At 47.0% G+C, this 18,274-nt stretch overlaps 1 protein-coding gene across 2 annotated transcripts in view; it reads left to right on the top strand.

The window, feature by feature from the left end:
• The first annotated feature begins 529 nt into the window (after positions 1-529).
• LOC119969614 (myosin regulatory light polypeptide 9) overlaps positions 530-18,274 on the top strand; it is a 56,739-nt gene continuing 38,994 nt past the window's right edge. The window contains exon 1 of one of the 2 annotated variants that reach the window (XM_038803481.1): positions 530-716. The gene's annotated coding sequence lies outside the window, so the exon portion shown is untranslated. Of the gene's footprint in view, positions 717-10,337; positions 10,485-18,274 lie in introns of those variants that run through there. The other variant, XM_038803480.1, reaches the window with a different exon arrangement.

Below are 18,274 nucleotides of genomic sequence, written 5' to 3'. Positions count from 1 at the left end.
AGAAGCCCTTCCGCCAGGTTCAGGATTTTGAAAAGGAGTACTAATCGGCGCATTGTGACCACTTGCTGGGGAGCATGCTGAATGACTGTTTGGCGCCTGCCGCCCTTCTAGTTTTCTGCCTCTTCTGCAATTCATTGACCTCGTTTCACTTGAGCGAGAACGTAACAAGGCCGGAGAATCGCGCCCTGTGCTTCCATTTTAATCATATGTTACAGCACAATCATTCCATATAGTTTGGAAACCAAATCTGGATCATTTTGACCAAACATTTAAAAATGAAGTGAGGTTGGTTTGTAGCAATTTGGTAATCGTGAAAATCATGCAAATGTGCTTTCAAAAAAGTCCTATCAATTCCTTTTGTACATACTGTACTTTGTAGGTTATAACAAAGATATTGCCAATGGGTGATTCTAAAAGCACCTTTCTCAAAGCATGTTTAATTGCAGCATGTCATAATGTTTCCTGGCTTGTTAAATTTGAAGTTGAAAGTCTGAGAGGGCAAAGCTCACTGAGATGGCGGTTGATTGCTTCTGCTCTGATGCTGTGCCGGAAAGGGTGGAAACGTCGTTCCACTTTCGGTTACTCAACCTACCAAATTAGTCCATCATTGTAACCTCCGGCTGGCTGAGAGACTGGGTTGTAACATCAAGATTTGAGAAGGGAATCCGGCCTTCTGCGCTGTTCAGTGGAGGCGAAAGTGTAGTCGACTCTTCACAGTAAGTCTTTGAACATGGCTTTTTGAACGTCCAGCAGTTAGCAGCAGAACTGCCCCGCTCGATCCATTCCTGTCAGTCGCTGCGAGCTCAATGCTGCACGGTGGGCTTTACCAGTCTGTGTGTGTCTGCGTATGCACAGATCAGCTTCTAGGCTCCCGCTAGACAAGGGATCTGTCAATCAGACAGCGTTATTCTGTATTTTGGGAATATCAAGGGGCACATATTCTAGTTGGATCATCCAGTCTGAATCGCACAAGGTAGTTTGAGATTGAGAGAGGAATGGGGTGATTTTAAGACAAAACTCAAGTCCATTCAGTGATGAGAAGCTTTGAGTGTGCACTCGTTTGATGTCAAGAAAGGGCGAATCTCAATGCTTTCATGTCATAGTTTCCCCCGTTATTTCCATTCCTTAAATGGAATCACATGTCACTTTTTATTCATATGTATTTAAATTCACTTAGCATAGGGGAAGAGAAATTCATGTTCCCTGAACTGGTATTTTTAAACTTTTCAGCCCATAAACTTGAGTTTGAACAAATTAATATATTATAGTAAAAGTACTCCTCTGAAATCAGCTTTAACCCTGCACAAAAAGTAAACATAATCGAATTTTAAATTTTTATTTTAGTCCACAGATGTACAGGCTAGGTGGATTGGCCATACTAAATTGTCCCTATAGGTTCAGCAGGGTTTACAGGGATAGGGAGGGGGCATGGGCCTAGCTTGGGTGCTCTTTTGGGGGATGGTCCCAACTTGATGGGCCAAATGGCCTCCTTCTGCAGTGTAGGGATTCTATTAAATTCCTCTCATAGAATCAGAGAATCACAATAGTACAAAAAGAGGCCATTTGGGACTTCCAGTGGTGGCTATGAGGGAGTAGGTCGTACATTTGGTGGCTCCCGTCTAGGTTGGACTTTTGGACCTTTTCTCCTGACTTTTTTGCTCTTTTGAGTGCGGAACTGGAAAGCAATAGTACTCAGACACAGGACCCATACAGAATTGTATGGACCTAAGAAGCCGGAGGGACCGTAAACAGCAGAAGAAGTGGTCGAGTAAGGGCACAGTGGAGGCTGTGAGAGGGACCAGCATGGCTGGTGCTCAGAGCAAGGAGCCGACAGCCCAGCCCACAATGGAGCAGCTGCTGCAGACTATGCAGGAGGGCTTTTTGGCTCTGATGCGTGACAACTTGGAGCCGCTACAGAAGTCAATTGACCGGATGGGAAAAAGGCTATATGATCAGGCTGAGAAGCTCCAGCAGCTGGAGAAGTCAGTGGAGGAGCAGTCTGACTTTCAAACGGTGGCGGATGTGGAGATTCGGAGGTTGAGGGACCAGCAGAAAGTGCTTCTGGAAAGGCTGGAGGACCTGGACAACAGATCTCGCCGGCAGAAAGTGAGAATCGTGGGCCTCCCAGAGGGGGCAGAGGGGCTGGATGCTGCCACGTATGTGGAGGGTTGTTTCAGAAGTTGCTGGGGAACGAGGTGTTCCCGTGCCCGCCGGTGGTGGACAGGGCACACAGAGTGCAGGTGAGGCAGCCGCGACGAAGGGGTCCCCCACGGGCGATGGTGGTACGCTTTCACAGGTACCTGGACAAGGAACGGGTGCTGCAATGGGCAAAGAGCACACAAAGCTTTACTTGGGAAAATACCACCCTGCGAGTTCAGCAAGATTTGAGCGCTGAGGTGACCAGGAGGAGGTGACACTACAAGCAGGTGAAGGGGATACTGTATAAAAACAAGGTGAAATTTTGGCTGCTTTTCCGGTGCGACTGTGGGTTACGTATAAGAGTCGGCACCACTATTTCGAGGAACCCGAAGAGGTGATGGACTTCGTTAAGAAGCAAGGGCTGGCCCTGAGCTGAGGATGTTTGGACTCATGTTAGAGCTTTTAAGTATATGTGGTGTCTCTCCCGTTTTGAAAATAGTCTGTATGTTTGGGTCTGTTTTTGTCGTTTCTTTTTTCAACCTTTTTAGGGGGTTGGAAGGTGGTAGGGATGTGTTTTTTTTGCGTGGTTTACCTGAATGTTTCCGTTTTGGGCTCTTTGCTTAGTAGGCGCTTGGCTGGGGGGAAAATAATAAAGAAAACAGTTAAAAGGGTTGGGTTAAGATGGATGCTTCAGGCGCACTTTGTGCAATCTTTTTCTCTGTCTGTATGGGAAGGACTGAGAGTGCCTGTTACTTTTTATCTCTTTCTTTTTTTGTCTTGTTTAACTTGAATTGTGCTATTGTGCTGTTGTTTATGACTTGTATAGAGTGTTTGCTTAAGTAGGGCTGATCTGGGGAAGTGGTATGGATGGTTCGAGGGAGGGGTGACTGGGAACAATGGGTGGGAGACGCGCTGGTGCCTAGGCTGGGAGCCCCAGGCTAGCTGAGTGGGACTAGTCAACGGAAGCCGAGGTGGAGGATATAGTTAGATTAGAGCAGGGGTTAGGTGATAGGATGGTGTTGCTAGGGGGGGGAGTCGTACTCCTGATGGGGATGGAAACTGGGCATGGCAACAGTGAGGAGGTCATGGGTGGAGCCGGTCAGGAGGCGGCCCAGATGAGGCGCGACACATGGCTGGGGGCTGGCTAAGGAAAGGGGATGGCTGATTGGCAAAGAGGGGGGGGGGGGCAAAGTGCCCTCCAACCAGGCTGATCACCTGGAATGTTAGAGGGTTAAAAGGGCCAGTGAAGAGGGCGCGTGTGTTTGCGCATTTGCGGGTTCTGAAGGTGGACATAGTCATGCTGCAGGAGATGCACCAGAAAGTGGCAGACCAGGTTAGGTTAAGGAAGGGCTGGGTCAGTCAGATCTTTCATTCGGGGCTTGATTCTAAGACGAGGGGGGTTGCCATCCTGATTAATAAAAGAGTACAATTTGAGGCGGAGGGCACAGTCATGGATGGGGGTGGCAAGTTCGTTATGGTGAGGGGTAAGTTCGAAGGGGTGAGAGTAGTCCTGGTCAGTGTGTATGCCCCTAATTGGGATGATGTGGAATTTATTAGGAGGACGCTAGGGAAGATCCCCAACTTGGACTCGCGTAAGCTGATCAAAGGCGGGGACTTTAATACAGTCCTGGACCCGAGCCTGGACCGGTCATGTTCAAGAACGGGCAGGTTGCCAGCTATGGCAAAGGAACTGAGAGAGTTCATGGAACAAATGGGGGGGGGAGCAGACCCATGGAGATTTAGCCAGCCGACGGCGAGGGAGTTCTCGTATTGCTCCCACGTCCACAAGGTGTATTCCCGAATTGACTACTTTGTTGTGAGTAGGGACCTGCTGGCTGGAATGGTAGGGGCAGAATACTCGGCAATTGCCATATCGGACCATGCTCCGTACTGGGTAGACCTGCAGTTTTGTAAGGACAGCTTTCAGCGCCCACCATGGAGGCTGGAAGTTGGATTACTCGCGGACGAGGCGGTGTGTGAGAGGCTGAGGAAATGCATGCAGAATTACCTGCAGGTGAACGATACTGGAGATGTCTCAGCAGCGGTGCTCTGGGAGGCACTGAAGGCAGTGGTGAGAGGGGAGCTGATTTCAATCCAGGCTTACAGGGACAAGACAGACAGGGCAGAGACGGACCGACTGATTAAGGAAATTCTACGGACGGACAGGAGTTACACGGAGTCCCTGAGGCCAGAGTTACTCAGGAAACGACAGGCTGCAGGCCGAATTTGGGGTGCTGACTACAGGCAAGGCTGTAGAGCAGCTTAGAAAGGTAAAAGGCGCGATTTATGAGCATGGGGAGAAGGCCAGTAGAATGCTTGCACAACAACTAAGGAAGAGGGAAGCGGCTAGGGAAATAGGGAGGGTATTGGATGGGGAGGGTAATCTAGTGGGTGATCCGGCAGGGCTGAACAAGGTCTTTAGAGACTTTTATAGGAAGCTGTACACTTCGGAACCCCCTCAGGGGGACCGGGGGGAGGGATGAGGCGATTCCTGGACAGACTGGCCTTCCCAAGAGTGGAGAGGGGGTTGGTGGACAGACTGGGGGCCCTGGTCAGGATCAAAGAGGTATTGGGGGGCCTGAAGGTCATGCAGTCGGGTAAAGCCCCGGGGCCGGATGGGTATCCGGTGGAGTTTTACAAAAAATTTGCCGGGATAGTGGGGCCAGTGCTGGTCAGAGTCTTTAACGAGGCAAGAGACAGAGGAGTTTACCCCCGACGATGTCGCAGGCCACCATCTCGCTTATTCTGAAACGGGATAAGGACCCGGAGGCTTGTGGATCATAAAGGCCGATCTCTTTGATCAACGTAGATGCCAAGTTACTGGCCAAGATCTTGGCGACCAGAATTGAGGACTGTGTAGCAGATGTATTTGTGGAGGACCAAACCGGGTTTGTAAAGGGGAGGCAGCTGGTGGCCAACCTAAGAAGGCTGCTCAACGTGATTATGATGCCCCAGAGAGTAGGGAGGTAGAGATAGTGGTAGCCATGGATGCCGAAAAGGCTTTTGACCGGGTCGAGTGGGATTATCTGTGGGAGGTATTAGGACGATTCTGGTTTGGGGCGGTGTTCATCGACTGGGTTAGGCTATTATATCAGGCCCCGGAGGCGAGTGTAAGGATGAACAGGATGACATCGGACTACTTTAGACTGCACCGTGGGACACGACAGGGCGGCTCTCTCTCCCCACTGTTGTTTGCGCTGGCAATAGGGGCTGGAAAGGGCTCGTCCGGGGGGGGAATGGAACACAGAGTCTCGTTATACGCAGACGATCTGCTATTGTATATATCGGACCCAATGGTGGGGATGGACGATATTATGGAAATCCTGAGGGAATTTGGCCGGTTCTCAGGATATAAATTGAAAATGGCTAAGAGCGAGATGTTTGTAATTCAGGCGAGGGTGCAGGAGAGTAGGCTGAAGGGGTTGCCGTTCAGGCTAGTGGTGGAGAGTTTCTGATATTTGGGGATTCAGGTGGCACGGGACTGGGGCAAGTTGCATAAGCTCAACCTGTCCCGACTGGTGGAACAAGTGAGGGAGGAGGTCCGGAGGTGGGATGCGCTCTCGCTGTCATTGGCAGGGAGGGTGCAGACTGTTAAGATGACGATTCTCCCGCGGTTCTCGTTTGTTTTTCAGTGTCTCCCCATCTTTATCCCGCGGTCCTTCTTTAAGAGGCTGAATAAAATTATTCTGGGATTTGTATGGGCAGGGACATCCCCGGGGGTGAAGAGGGTGATGCTTGAAAGGAACAGAGGAGAAGGGGGGCTGGCGTTGCTGAACTTCAGCAACTATTACAGGGCGGCCAACATAGCGATGATAAGGAAATGGATGGTGGGTGCGGGGTCGGTTTGGGAGCGGATGGAGGCTGCTTTGTGCAGGGGCACTAGCTTAGCAGCCCTGGTCACAGCACCTCTGCCGCTTCCGCCGGCACGGTACTCCACCAGCCCAATAGTGGTGGCGGTTCTTCGGATCTGGGGCCAGTGGAGGAGACATGTAGGGGAGGTAAGAGCATCAGTGTGGACCCCAATCTGCAGCAACCACCAATTTGCCCTGGGGAACATGGATGGGGGGTATCGACTGTGGAGGAGGATGGGGATTGTGAGGATGGGGGATCTGTTCCTGAAAGGGAGCTTTCCGAGCATGAGGGCGCTGGAGGAGAAGTTTGGGCTGGCGAGAGGGAACGACTTTAGATACGTACAGTTGCGCGATTTTGTACGTAGACTGGTGCCATCCTTCCCACGTCTCCCGTCGAAGGGGAGGCAGGACAGGGTAGTTTCTAGGGGAGAGGTGGGAGAGGGTAGAGTCTCAGACGTCTACAAGGAACTAATGGGAGCTGAGGATACGCAGACCGAGGACCTGAAGCTTAAGTGGTAAGAAGATCTCGGGGGAGGAGATGGAGGATGGTATCTGGGCTGAAGCCCTGAGCAGAGTAAACACGACCGCAACATGCGCCAGGATCAGCCTGATCCAGTTTAAGGTCGTGCACTGGGTGGCCCACATGATGGGGGTCCGGATGAGCAGATTCTTCGGGCTGGAGGACAAGTGTGCTCGATGCGCCGGAGGGCCGGCTAACCATGTACACATGTTCTGGTTGTGCCCTAAACTCAGGGGGTATTGGCAGGGATTCGCAGATGTCATGTCCCGGGTATTGAAAACTGGGATGGTAGTGAGCCCTGAGGTGGCAATCTTTGGGGTTTCGGAGGACCCAGGAGTCCAGGAAGAGAGAGAGGCCAACGTTCTGGCCTTTGCTTCCCTGGTAGCCCGGCGACGAATACTGTTAGCATGGAGGGACTCAAAGCTCCCGAGGGCTGAGGTAAGGCTATCGGACATGGCGAGCTTTCTTGGCCTGGAGAAAGCCAAGTTCCCCTTGAGAGGTTCGCTATTAGGGTTCGCCCTAAGGTGGCAGCCATTTATTGACTTCTTCGCAGAGAAGTAAGCATCAGGTGGGGGGAGAGTAGAGTAAAGTAGGGGGATATTAAGGCAGGTCTGTGCGTGAACAGACCCGTGGTTTGCACTATGTTTAATTTGTGTCTTGACTTCTTTTTTGTGTACTGCGCAATGTCACTTTTTCTATATGCCTAAAATACCTCAATAAAATTGTTTGTTTTTAAGAAAAGGCCATTCGGCCCATCGGGTTTCAGTCTGCACCCAGCCTGTGAAAGACCACCCTACCTCCTACCCTGTAACCTCACCCTAAGTGGCAATTTAGCATGTATAATCCTTATTAGTGTCACAAGTAGGCTTATATTAACACTGCAATGTAGTTACTGTTAAATGCCCAGTCCACCTAACCCGCACATCTTTGAACTGCGGGAGGAAACTGGAGCACCCGGAGGAAACCCACACAGACAAGGGGAGAAATTGCAAACTCCACACAGTCACCCGAGGTGGGAATCAAAACCAGGTGCTGTGAGGCGGCAGTGCTAACCACTGTGCCACCGTGCCGTCCCCTATTTGGAAATTAGCAATTTTGAAATTTGTCTTGGAAAAGTCAGAGCAATGTGTTAATGTGTAATATGTTAGTGTGTAGGCATCCTACTAACATCAGTATAAGATGGGATTTGATTAATTAAAATGGTATTTGATTGCACACTGAGGATACACAGCACAAAAATGGGTTATTTGTCCCAATTACTCTATGTTGGCTTTCATGCTCTGCCCCCTCTCATCCGTCCTCATTTATCTGTTTCAGCATAAATTACTATTCTCTTCTCCTTTATATGCCCCATTGCTTCCCCAAATCTATTCACCTCAACCACCCCTATGGTAATAAGTTCCACATTGTCACCACTTTTTAAGTAAAGACGTTCATTGGTTGGTCAAAAACTAGCTACAAAACATTTTCGGCTAATGCAAATCTATAAGAGTCGGAATCGATTAAGCACGTAAATAATCATGAACAACTTTGACTTTAAAAATGATCACTGCTGAATGTCCTCATTGATGGCACTTGCAACCAAACATATCCTGAAGAATTAACACGGCGTAACTTCCCCTTCGCAGTTCAAAGATTAAGAAATGTAATACAAGTACTGCCAACATTTCTTAAATTTCAGATGCTAAAAAAAAGTTACAAAAGGTTTGAATAGCAAGCACTCTCAGTTGTGTGAATTAGACGTTATTGAACATGTTTTAATCTGTGGACGCATCTTGTTTAAATGGGAAATGGGAGAAGTGAATTGCCTAAAAATATCTGGTGACTATTTCTGTTGGTGAATATAAACAATTTGTAACTTTTTGGTGAGAGCTATGATTATTCTGAGTGTACAAGATTGCGAGCTCATAGTTGCCAATGGTAAGTAATTAAACATTTTCCCACTTTCTGGGCCCAATATTACCATTAAGCCTGGTGAAATGTAGCATGTGTCAGATAGAAAGTAAAAAGCATTTAATTCTGCATAACACAATAGTTATCCCGACTTCAAGAATCATCTATCCAGCTGCGTGTTGCATTTCTGACGTTAACTCCATGTTGACCTAATACCAGGTATTGAAATCAAAATGTGCTGTCTGTATTGTGACTTAAATTGCCATAGTCATGCCACAAGGTGTGCACTACGGACGGAGACAAAAACATACTTGGCATGTACGCTGCAGACCCGCACAGCGTATGAATTTCCTTTATTTCTTACTTCATCATAAATTTCCTTGCTAATAAGGATGCAGACCCAAACAACAATTGTGATCATTGGAAAATGGATACATGGCTACTAACAGCCAGGTTACAGTGGTTTTACTTTGTAGCCTCACGTCATTATAGCGAGGATATATTTTTTTCATCCATAGATTCCCGACTGTGCAGAAGGAGGCCATTCTGCCCATCGGATCTGCACCGTCCCTCTGAAACAGTACCCTACCTCAGCTCACGTCCCCCTCCTATCTCAGTAACCCCACCAATTGCATTACTCTTAATGGGATTCAACAACCACTCCGGAGGTCAGAGGGCAGCATCCTAATGCATTGCACTATGAAATTATCTTTAATCTCATAGGTAGAGGACAGTTTATAGCTTTATAAAATATTTTATCTGGCATTTCAATTGCAAGTACTTTCACACTTGCACAGAATAATGTTTGTTTTGTCTTTTTTCAGACAGAAGGAAATTAGTTTGATTATTCAGCATTCAGTCACAGATTCAGTCATCAATGATCCATCTAATACTTTCAATTCACCTAATCTTTTTGAAATGGAAAAGGAAGGTTTTCTGCCCTTTATTATAGTTTTATTAGATATTGAGTACTTGCATGGAATCATGAGGAATTGGGCCTTTACTGTTGATCAAAGTGTGGAGGTAAAAGATTAGATGTTGCATCTCCTGCATTTACATGGGAAGGTGCCGTGAGAAGGGGAAGTGATTGAGGACTGCACCAGGGTGTTGCGGAAGGAATGGTCCCTTCAGAATGCTGGAGCGGGAAATGAAGGTGTGTTAAGTAGTGGCAAAATTCTGGAAATGGCAGAAATGGTGAGGGATGATCCATTGAATGTGGAGGCTGGTAGAGTGGAATGTGAGGACAAGTATTGTGGATCTGGGAGGGAGGGGAAGATGTAAGAGCAGAATTGTGGGAATTGGGACTGACACGGTCGAGGGACATGTCAACCGTGGTGGAGGGGAATCCTTGGTTGATAAAGAGGAAGATGGTATCGGAAAGAATGGTATGTAAGATGGCAAAATCAAAACATTAGTGACTGGGAATGTGACATGGATGCATCTGATTAGGAGTTTGCAAGTCCACCCCGTGCCTGTGTGGGTTTTCTCCCACAGTCCAAAGTTTTGCAGCTTAGGTGGATTGGCTATGACCAATGCGCGGGGAAGTGGGCCTAGGTAGAGTGCTCTTTCGGAGGGTCGGTGTTGACTCGATGGGCTGAATGGCCACCTGCACTGTTCTATGATTTCTAGCATTTCATGTTTTTATTTCAGATATCCAGCATCCAGTTTGTGTTTATAATCAATCCATATCCTTTTAAAGCAAATAAAATACTTTGGTATTATGATAGTCTGCGAAACATAACTGTCTCGGTGGTACATTTCTAGGTTACAAGTGCTGATTTGGCTTTACTGAATAGTTTCAACTATATAAGGCATCTTATCTATTTGTGTGGATTTCCTTGTGCTAATAAGCCAAAATCCATTGTACAACAAGCTATTTGGCAGCAATCCAGTCAGCATTTTATTGCCTTGTATGGACAAATGCCTGGAATGGGAGGGGAGGGAACTTAAACAGCTGTCAGTAGACATTGGATGGTGTGAACACATGATCTGGACATCAGCTTAGACAGAGCATATACTGGCATAGCTCTGAGACTTTATACTGAAGAAAATTCGGTATTTCTCATCCTTTTTGAATAGAGGTAAGATTTATACATATATATATATAGTGTCAATGTATATAGTTGTAAATGAACACATAAAACTTTATAGCCATTAGAGTGAATCGGGAGAATGTTTAACTTTAGGAACTGCAGTCCTCTTCTGTCAGTTCGCCAAAAATGTATCTTTAGAGGAAGTAATACCAAAAGTTAACTTTACAGGACAGCACATAGCCATAAGAAAGGACTATAGCAGCAAGGATACATATAGAGAGATGAATAAAGAAATAAAATGGCAGAAGTCAAATATTTTTGCTGCACCACCAGATAACTGGTTTACACTTTAAAAATGCTTGGAAATCTATTCACTGCTTTTGGCAAAGGTTTAAAAAGTACAAATGATTGAGAAGTTTGAATATCTTTTAAAACTGTTCATCGGAGTAAACTGTGCATGAATTCAGATTGATTATTAACATCTGCTTTCCACTCTGTGAAAGCTATTCATTTTAGAGAAACATTCCGCTCCTCCTTATATTGTTGACATCATAAAGACAGCAGGAAGATTTTTCTTGTGATAAATGGTTAACTTGTCTCTGATCATGTTAGAAACTATTACCAAATACCCTTTCTCCATTGTTTACAAAGTTATTGACTTTTTTCCCCCCATTGAAGACTGCAGATTTTTTTTTAATGAAAAAAAACCAAAAGGTTAATAACTGCTTTTGACATGGTATCGACCCCTACTGCCTAAATACTGGAAAACTTTGGTGTGTAGCCCCATGAGCCTGCTCCATGTAGTCAGTAATCACTACATTCTTCTCTATATAAAAACTCTCCACATTTGACAACGATTACAGCAATGTTATCTGGAGGCACTGGTCTGGTAATCAGTTTAAAGCCAGAGACTATTGCTTGCATTCCTGAGCTTCTGAGTAGCGTAAAGACTTCATTGCAAAACTGGTTAGCTTGTCAAATGAACGGTGAACATTTGGGCAAATAGGGCCGGGCTGGGATGGTTTGCATACTGGGTAAACAAGATTTCAAAGTGGCGAAAAAGTGTAAAAGCTTTCCTGGATCTGACTAAAAACCTACTAACTTTACTTAAACATGGTGATTTGAGCAAAGGTTCAGATGAGAATGTTAGCTGAACAAAATGGAGTCGGTGGGATTTGGTTTAAAATGCTTGAGTCAGAATAATAACAACAACCTACACTTGGACTGATGTTGTTTTCGAGCAATTAAAGCAGCAATGTTCTACAATTTAAAAGATTCCACAAGTAACCAGAAACGCGAAAGATCGAAAGATGTCCTACCATGGTCTTTTTTCACCACAACTCCCAATTTTTTCTACAAAAGCAAAATATTGTGGATGCCGGAGGTCTGAAATAAAGACAGAAAATGCCAGAAATACTCAGCAGGTTCGACAGGATCTGTGAAAACAGAAACAGCATTAACCTTCCAAATTGATGGCCTTCTCTTTGAAAGTGCTGGATTGTGCTAAGCTGCAGTTTCACAGACGCCAGCCATGCTCAAGTACTTTACCCAAGTGACCATTCCCAATGTGTGGAGCTATCCACCTGGGTATTTGGCTAAAAGAGGCCATTCGGCCAAACCCAATCATGATGTCCATGCAAACTCTGTAGCACAAGGCATTTAAATCTTTACCCCATTCATAAAATTACAAAGCCAGTCCACAAAATGGACAGGGCAAGCCCTTCATCTATCTCGTTACTTTCTCCAAAAACAAATTCAAGTTCTAATTGAAACCAGTTCATGGTCTCCACAACAGAGACACAAGATCCAAGCTGACAGGAAAAGGCATTGCACCTCATCTTAGGCTTGATCTGACGCTTGATCTTAGACAAAAGGTCGTAGCATTCAGGTCTGATGGGTCGTTTTTATTTCCCTTTTCTCTTGCCTGCATTTCTGTCAAGATTAGCACGTGTGTTATAGATTGCATTTCAAACCTTAAACCTGGTCTATATGGTTCAGTTTCAATGGCGTATTTTCAAACCGAGCAATTGGGAGGCTGTCAGACCCTCTTTTTTCCTTTATTCTTCCATGGGATGTTAGCGTTGTTGGCAAACCCCATCTCCAATTTTCTGGAGATGGTAGTGGTGAGCCACCTCCCTGAATGGTTGCAGTCCATATCGCGTTCGTACATCCACAATGTTGCTTGAAAGTGAGTTCCAGGTTTTTGAAGCAGTGACAGAGACAATGGCACTATTCCAAGTCAAGATGTTGTGTGGCCTAGAAGAGAACTTGAAGGTAGTGGTATCCCCGTGGATCTGCCGCCCTTATCCTTCTACACAGTGGCAGTCATGTGTTTTGAAGATGTTGTCGAAGGGGGCTTGGCGGGTTTCTGCAGTGCATCTTGTAGATGGTTTTAAATCAGTTTTAGTGTTGGATGCTTTTTTGTATGTGTGACACTCATTCCTTATTTTGGATGAAATGCAAATGCATACCTAACATATAAGGACTCATAGTGTCGCCGACTTGTCTCCACCTTCGTAACTTTGCCTAACTTCACCCGGCTTCAGCAAATCTACTGCTGAAACCCCTTTGTTGCCTCAAGGCTTGACTATTTAAATGCTCTGCTGGCTAGCTTTCCATGTTCCACCTTCTGTAAATTTGAGCTAGTCCGTAACCCTGCTGTCTGGATCCAACCCCTAAGTCTCATTCACCTGTTACCCCTGTGCATGTTGACCTGCACTGACTCCCAGTCCAGCAATAGTTTAATTCTAAAATTCTTAGGGCAGGATTCTCTGTTTCTGAGACTAAGGTGTTGACTCCGATGCAGGATTTGTGGACTTTCGCGACAGCAAAACTGTCGCCAAACCTGGATCGATTTAGCAATTGTTGAGGGGCTAGCACAGGCGCCACGTGGAACACAATCGATTCCAATGGAAAACAGTGCAGGATTTGCCGGGTCCGTGATTGACACTTGGGAGGCTGACAAGTTGCAGACGCATATATACTCTTCACTCCCCACACACACCATCCCAGCCAACAAGATGGCACTGGTTGTGCTGGAGCATGTCCATACAGCTGATGAGCCAGATGCCATCCATATGACCTGTGGCCCTAAGTTCACAGTGTGCGCAGCTGCATAGCTGTCTAGCCAGCCACGGCAATGGTGTTCCGCTCCTGTCCACCCTGATCCCACAGCCCATCTCCTGGCCACCCCCCAGCCCTGGCAGAAGCCCCCCTGTCAGCAAACTATGGCAACATTGGACACTTTCCGTATGCCCTCTCTCCCTCAGCAGCCACGATACCGGTTTCACAATATTTTTAAAGAGAACTGAGCCATCGGGAACTTGGCCCATCAGAGGAGGAGCATCGCGGAGGCCCCGGAGAATACAGGGTTGGGCCCACTAATGACATGCAAACATGTTTGCTGTACGTGCGTTCCAGACTGCATTGACGCCTCTTTCGAGGTGTCGGAGAATTGGGATTTGGCATCACATCGGCAGCCACTGCGATTTTGGCATCGGAATCTATTTTCCTCCCAATCGTGCTTCACGATTTCGGCGTCAGCTAACGGAGAATCCCGCCCTTATTCTTTCAAATCCTGCTGTGGTCACACCCCTCCCTAGTTCTGTTATGTCCTCCATCCCTACAACCCTTTCAAGATTTCTGAGCTCCTCCAATTTTAGCTTCTTGTGCATCCCTGATTTTCATCACTCCACCATTTACAACAATGCCTTCAACTTTCTAAATTCTGCAACTACCTCCCTAAACCTCACCAACTCAGAAATGTTCTTCTCTTTAAACTCTGCATCTTTGACCAAGCTTTTTGGTGACCTGTCCCAATATCTCCTTCCTGCGGTGGTACTACATTTTGTTTGATAATGCTTCCATGTACTGTCTTGGGACTTTTTACTACTTTAAGGGACTAAATATATGTGAGTTGTTGCACTACATTTATACCCTCATTAGTATCGCTCCAACCTAATTAGCATATATTGAAAGTGAAAGTTGCCAGATCATCAGCTGCTCTTCCCTTTGAGAGAAATAGTTAACCGCTGGTGATTTAACCTAGCAAGGGGCAAGGTTGAGAAGGCAAGGCCTTCATGGATAATCTCAATCGGTACAGGAATTGAAGCCATGCTGTTGACATCACTCCACATCATAAACCAGCCATGCAGTCAACTGAGCTACTTGTTGAATACACACTGGGTAAATCTGTAGAGACCACATCCTCTCTTATTATGAAACTGTATTTGCTATAAGTACCTGTATTTGCTATAAATTTTCCTATATAAGAATATAATTCCTTTAATTGAATGCCATAATAAAAACAGTACTGGAACAACTTAACAGGTCTGGTAGAGTCTGTGGAGAGGGAAACAAGAATTAACTGGACTCGAAATGTTAACTCTCTTTCTCTCTCATAGAATCCCTACAGTGCAGAAGGAGGCTGTTCAGCCTATCAATTCTGCCCCAATCCTTCAAAGGACCACCCTACCTAGACCCAATGCCCCTCCCTGTAACTCCAGCCGAAGGGGCAATTTAGCATGTCCAATCCACCTAACCTTTGGTTGCTGCCAGGCCTGCTGTGTTTTTCCAGCACTTCTGTTTTTAATTCAAATCTCCATTATCCACATTATGTTGCTTTTATTTAATTGCATGCCATAATTATTTATGAGTTAGAGAAACCCACAAGTTACTCTTGTGAAATTTAGTACAGGTACTGAACATATTGGTAAAAGTTATGATCCTGAGTAGATTTCTTGAACTACATACAGTTCTACGTAAGTTAATGTAGACTTTCCTATAAATTGCTGAAACCTATTTCTTCAAGAGTAATTGGAGAAAATACTTCTTGAAAAAAAAATGACAGAATGCATTGAGGAACCGTATACAGTGCAATGGTACGAACAGTACACGTTCAATTTTCTCTCCTTCCCACTGTGTTCCAGATTTCAAATCTGCTACGGTGGGAAGGCAACAATGATGCTTTAAGACCATTGACAGTGAAGCGAGAGATTCAAAGGGAGAGTCATGCCCAATTTATCCCCTTACTCATCTCCCAAGCGACCTTAAATTAGATTGATTGCTTGTTTTCCTTGCTAGGCTTGATATGTGACTTGAGGAGTAGGGGAGGGAGAAGATAGAGAAAAAAATTGAAGGATTTTGGTGCAGTCTGAAAAGTGCAATTCTGGACTTCCGGTGGCGGCTATGAAGGAGTAAGTCACACATTTGGTGGCTCCCACTCTGGTCGGACTTCTGGACGTTTTCCCTGTTTTTCTACCACACTTGAATTGTAAAACGGATGTTAGTGGCAATTGTTTACTGAATTCCCACTTCGATGCATGGAGAGAAGGACTAGGAGTGTTCGTAAGGGCAGAAACAAAAACATAGAGAAGGCTTGGGCTGTAGCTGCAACAGAAGACAGCATGGCGGAGGTTCGGACCTCTGGCTTGTCGACTCAGCAGTCTATAGAGCAGCTGATGCAAGTCATTCAGGAAGGCTTTGGTATGCAGAAACGGGACTGCTTGGACCCGATAAAAGAGTTGATTGAGGGATTGGAGCTTAGATTGGACACCCAGGATCAGGCGATCCAGAAGGTGGAGAAGGCGCTGGCTGAGCAGGCGGAACAGCAGACTGCGGTAGAGCTGGAGGTGGGGATGCTGAGGGACCAGCAGAAGAAGCTCCTGGAGAAGGTGGAGGACCTAGAAAATAGGTCCCGCCGGCAGAACGTAAGAATCGTCGGGCTCCGGAGGGGTCAAAGGAATGGACGCTGGGGCACACATCGTGGACATGTTTGTGAAGCTGCTGGGGGATGGGGCATTCTCCCGACCCTTGGAGGTGGATAGGGCTCACAGAGCACTCGCGAGGAAGCCGCGAATGGGAGACCCCCCGAGGGCGATGGTGGTGACATTCCACAGGTTCTCGGATAAAGGAGCGCATTCTACAGTGGGACAAGCAGACACACATCTGTAAATGGGACAATAGCATTCTGCGGATTTCCCAGGGCCTGAGTGTAGAGGAGGTCAGGAGGAGAGCAGGCTTCAACCAGATCAGGTCGATCCTTTTTAAGAAAAAGGTGAAGTTTGGACTGTTATGCCCATTCCTGGGTCAAGCATGAGGATCAGCATTTCTACTTCGAGTCACCTGAGGACGCGTTGGACTTTGCGAAAAAGAAAGGGCTGGTGATGGATTGAGAACTTGGCTGCAACATTCATGTTTTTGCTTTTTCTTTTTGTTTCTCTGTTTTTGTAAAAAGTTTCCTGTTTAATGGAAGATGTTTGTGATGCAGTTTGCATTGATTTGGAACCAGCAGTAGAGCTGAGTGAGTTAAGGTTTTCATTTGCACTGTTGGGGGATGGAGGGGTGTTTGTTTTGGGGCAATTGTGTGGGGATTGTTTGATGTTGGAGTTTGTTTGTATGAGCGGGGTGGAGGGTGGGGAGGGAACAATAGGTCGGAGACTATCTTGCGCCGGGGATGGGGCCCACCAAGCTAGCTGGGTGAGCTAGCTCTTGGAAGCGCAGGGGAGGAGGGGGTGTGTGCATATGTTTGGTTTAGTAAAGGGGTAGGGTTACAGGGTGTTGTTACTGGGGGGGAGGGGGGTGAATGTCCTGCTGACGAGGGAAGGACTTGGGCTGAGGGACAGAGAGGTGGTTGGGGGCGGGGCTGCCTGGGGATGGACCGGTGGAGGCACGGAGCACGGGCTGGAGGCGGGCCTAAAAAGGGGGATGGCTGATCCGCGGAGGGAGGGGGGCAATGAGCCCCCCCAACTAGGCTGATCACCTGGAATGCTCGAGGGTTAAATGGGCCGGTCAAAACAGCACGTGTGTTCGCGCATCTTAAGGAATTGAAGGCGGATGTGGTAGTGTTGCAGGAGACGCACCTTAGAGTTACGAACCAAGTTAGACTGAGGAAAGGCTGGGTCAGTCAGGTCTTTCACTCGGGACTAGATTCAAAGACTAGAGGGGTCGCAATCCTGATCAATAAGCGGGTGGTGTTTGAGTCGGGTAGAATAGTCTCGGACGTGGGAGGTCGGTACATTATGGTCAGTGGGAAGCTAGAGGGGGTGCAGGTGGTATTAGTAAATGTGTATGAGTTTATAAAGAGGATGCTGGGGAAGATACCGGACCTGGACTCGTACAGGTTGGTCATGGGAGGGGACATCAAGACAGTTATTGACCCTGGTTTGGACCGGTGAAGCTCGAAAACAGGCAAGGTGCCAGCAATGGCAAGGGAACTGAAAGGGTTCCTGGAGCGGATGGGGGGGGGGGGGGGGGGGGGGGGTGGATCCATGGAGATTTGGGCAGCCGAGGGTGAAGGAGTTCTCCTTCTACTCACATGTGCATAATGTACATAGTGTATTCCCGGATTGATTTTTTTATTTTGAGCAGTGCCTTGCTGGCTGGGGCGGTGGACACGGAGTACTCGGCGATTACAATCTCAGACCATTCTCCGCACTGGGTTGACCTGCAGATTAGTAAAGACAGTAACCAGCTCCCGCACTGGAGGTTAGATGTGGGACTTTTAGCTGACGAAGGGGTGTGCGAGCGGCTGAGGGAATGTATTCAGAACTACCTGCAGGTCAACGACACGGGGGAAATTTCAGCAGCGGTGGTCTGGGAATCACGGAAGGCGGTGGTCAGGGGGAGCTGATCACGATCCGGGCCCATAGGGAGAAGGTGGACAGGGCAGAGACGGACCGACTGGTAAAGGATTACTACAGATTGATAGGAGGTATGCGGAGACCCCAGAGGCAGGGCTTTTAAGGAAATGGCGGAGGTTACAGGTGGAGTTTAGCTTGCTGACCACAGGCAGGGCGGTGGAGCAGCTGAAAAAGTGAGGGGGACGATCTATGAACATG

This window comes from Scyliorhinus canicula, chromosome 7 (assembly GCF_902713615.1).
Source record: "Scyliorhinus canicula chromosome 7, sScyCan1.1, whole genome shotgun sequence".
Lineage (NCBI taxonomy): Eukaryota > Metazoa > Chordata > Chondrichthyes > Carcharhiniformes > Scyliorhinidae > Scyliorhinus > Scyliorhinus canicula.
This window is presented reverse-complemented; position numbering and strand designations above follow the sequence as displayed.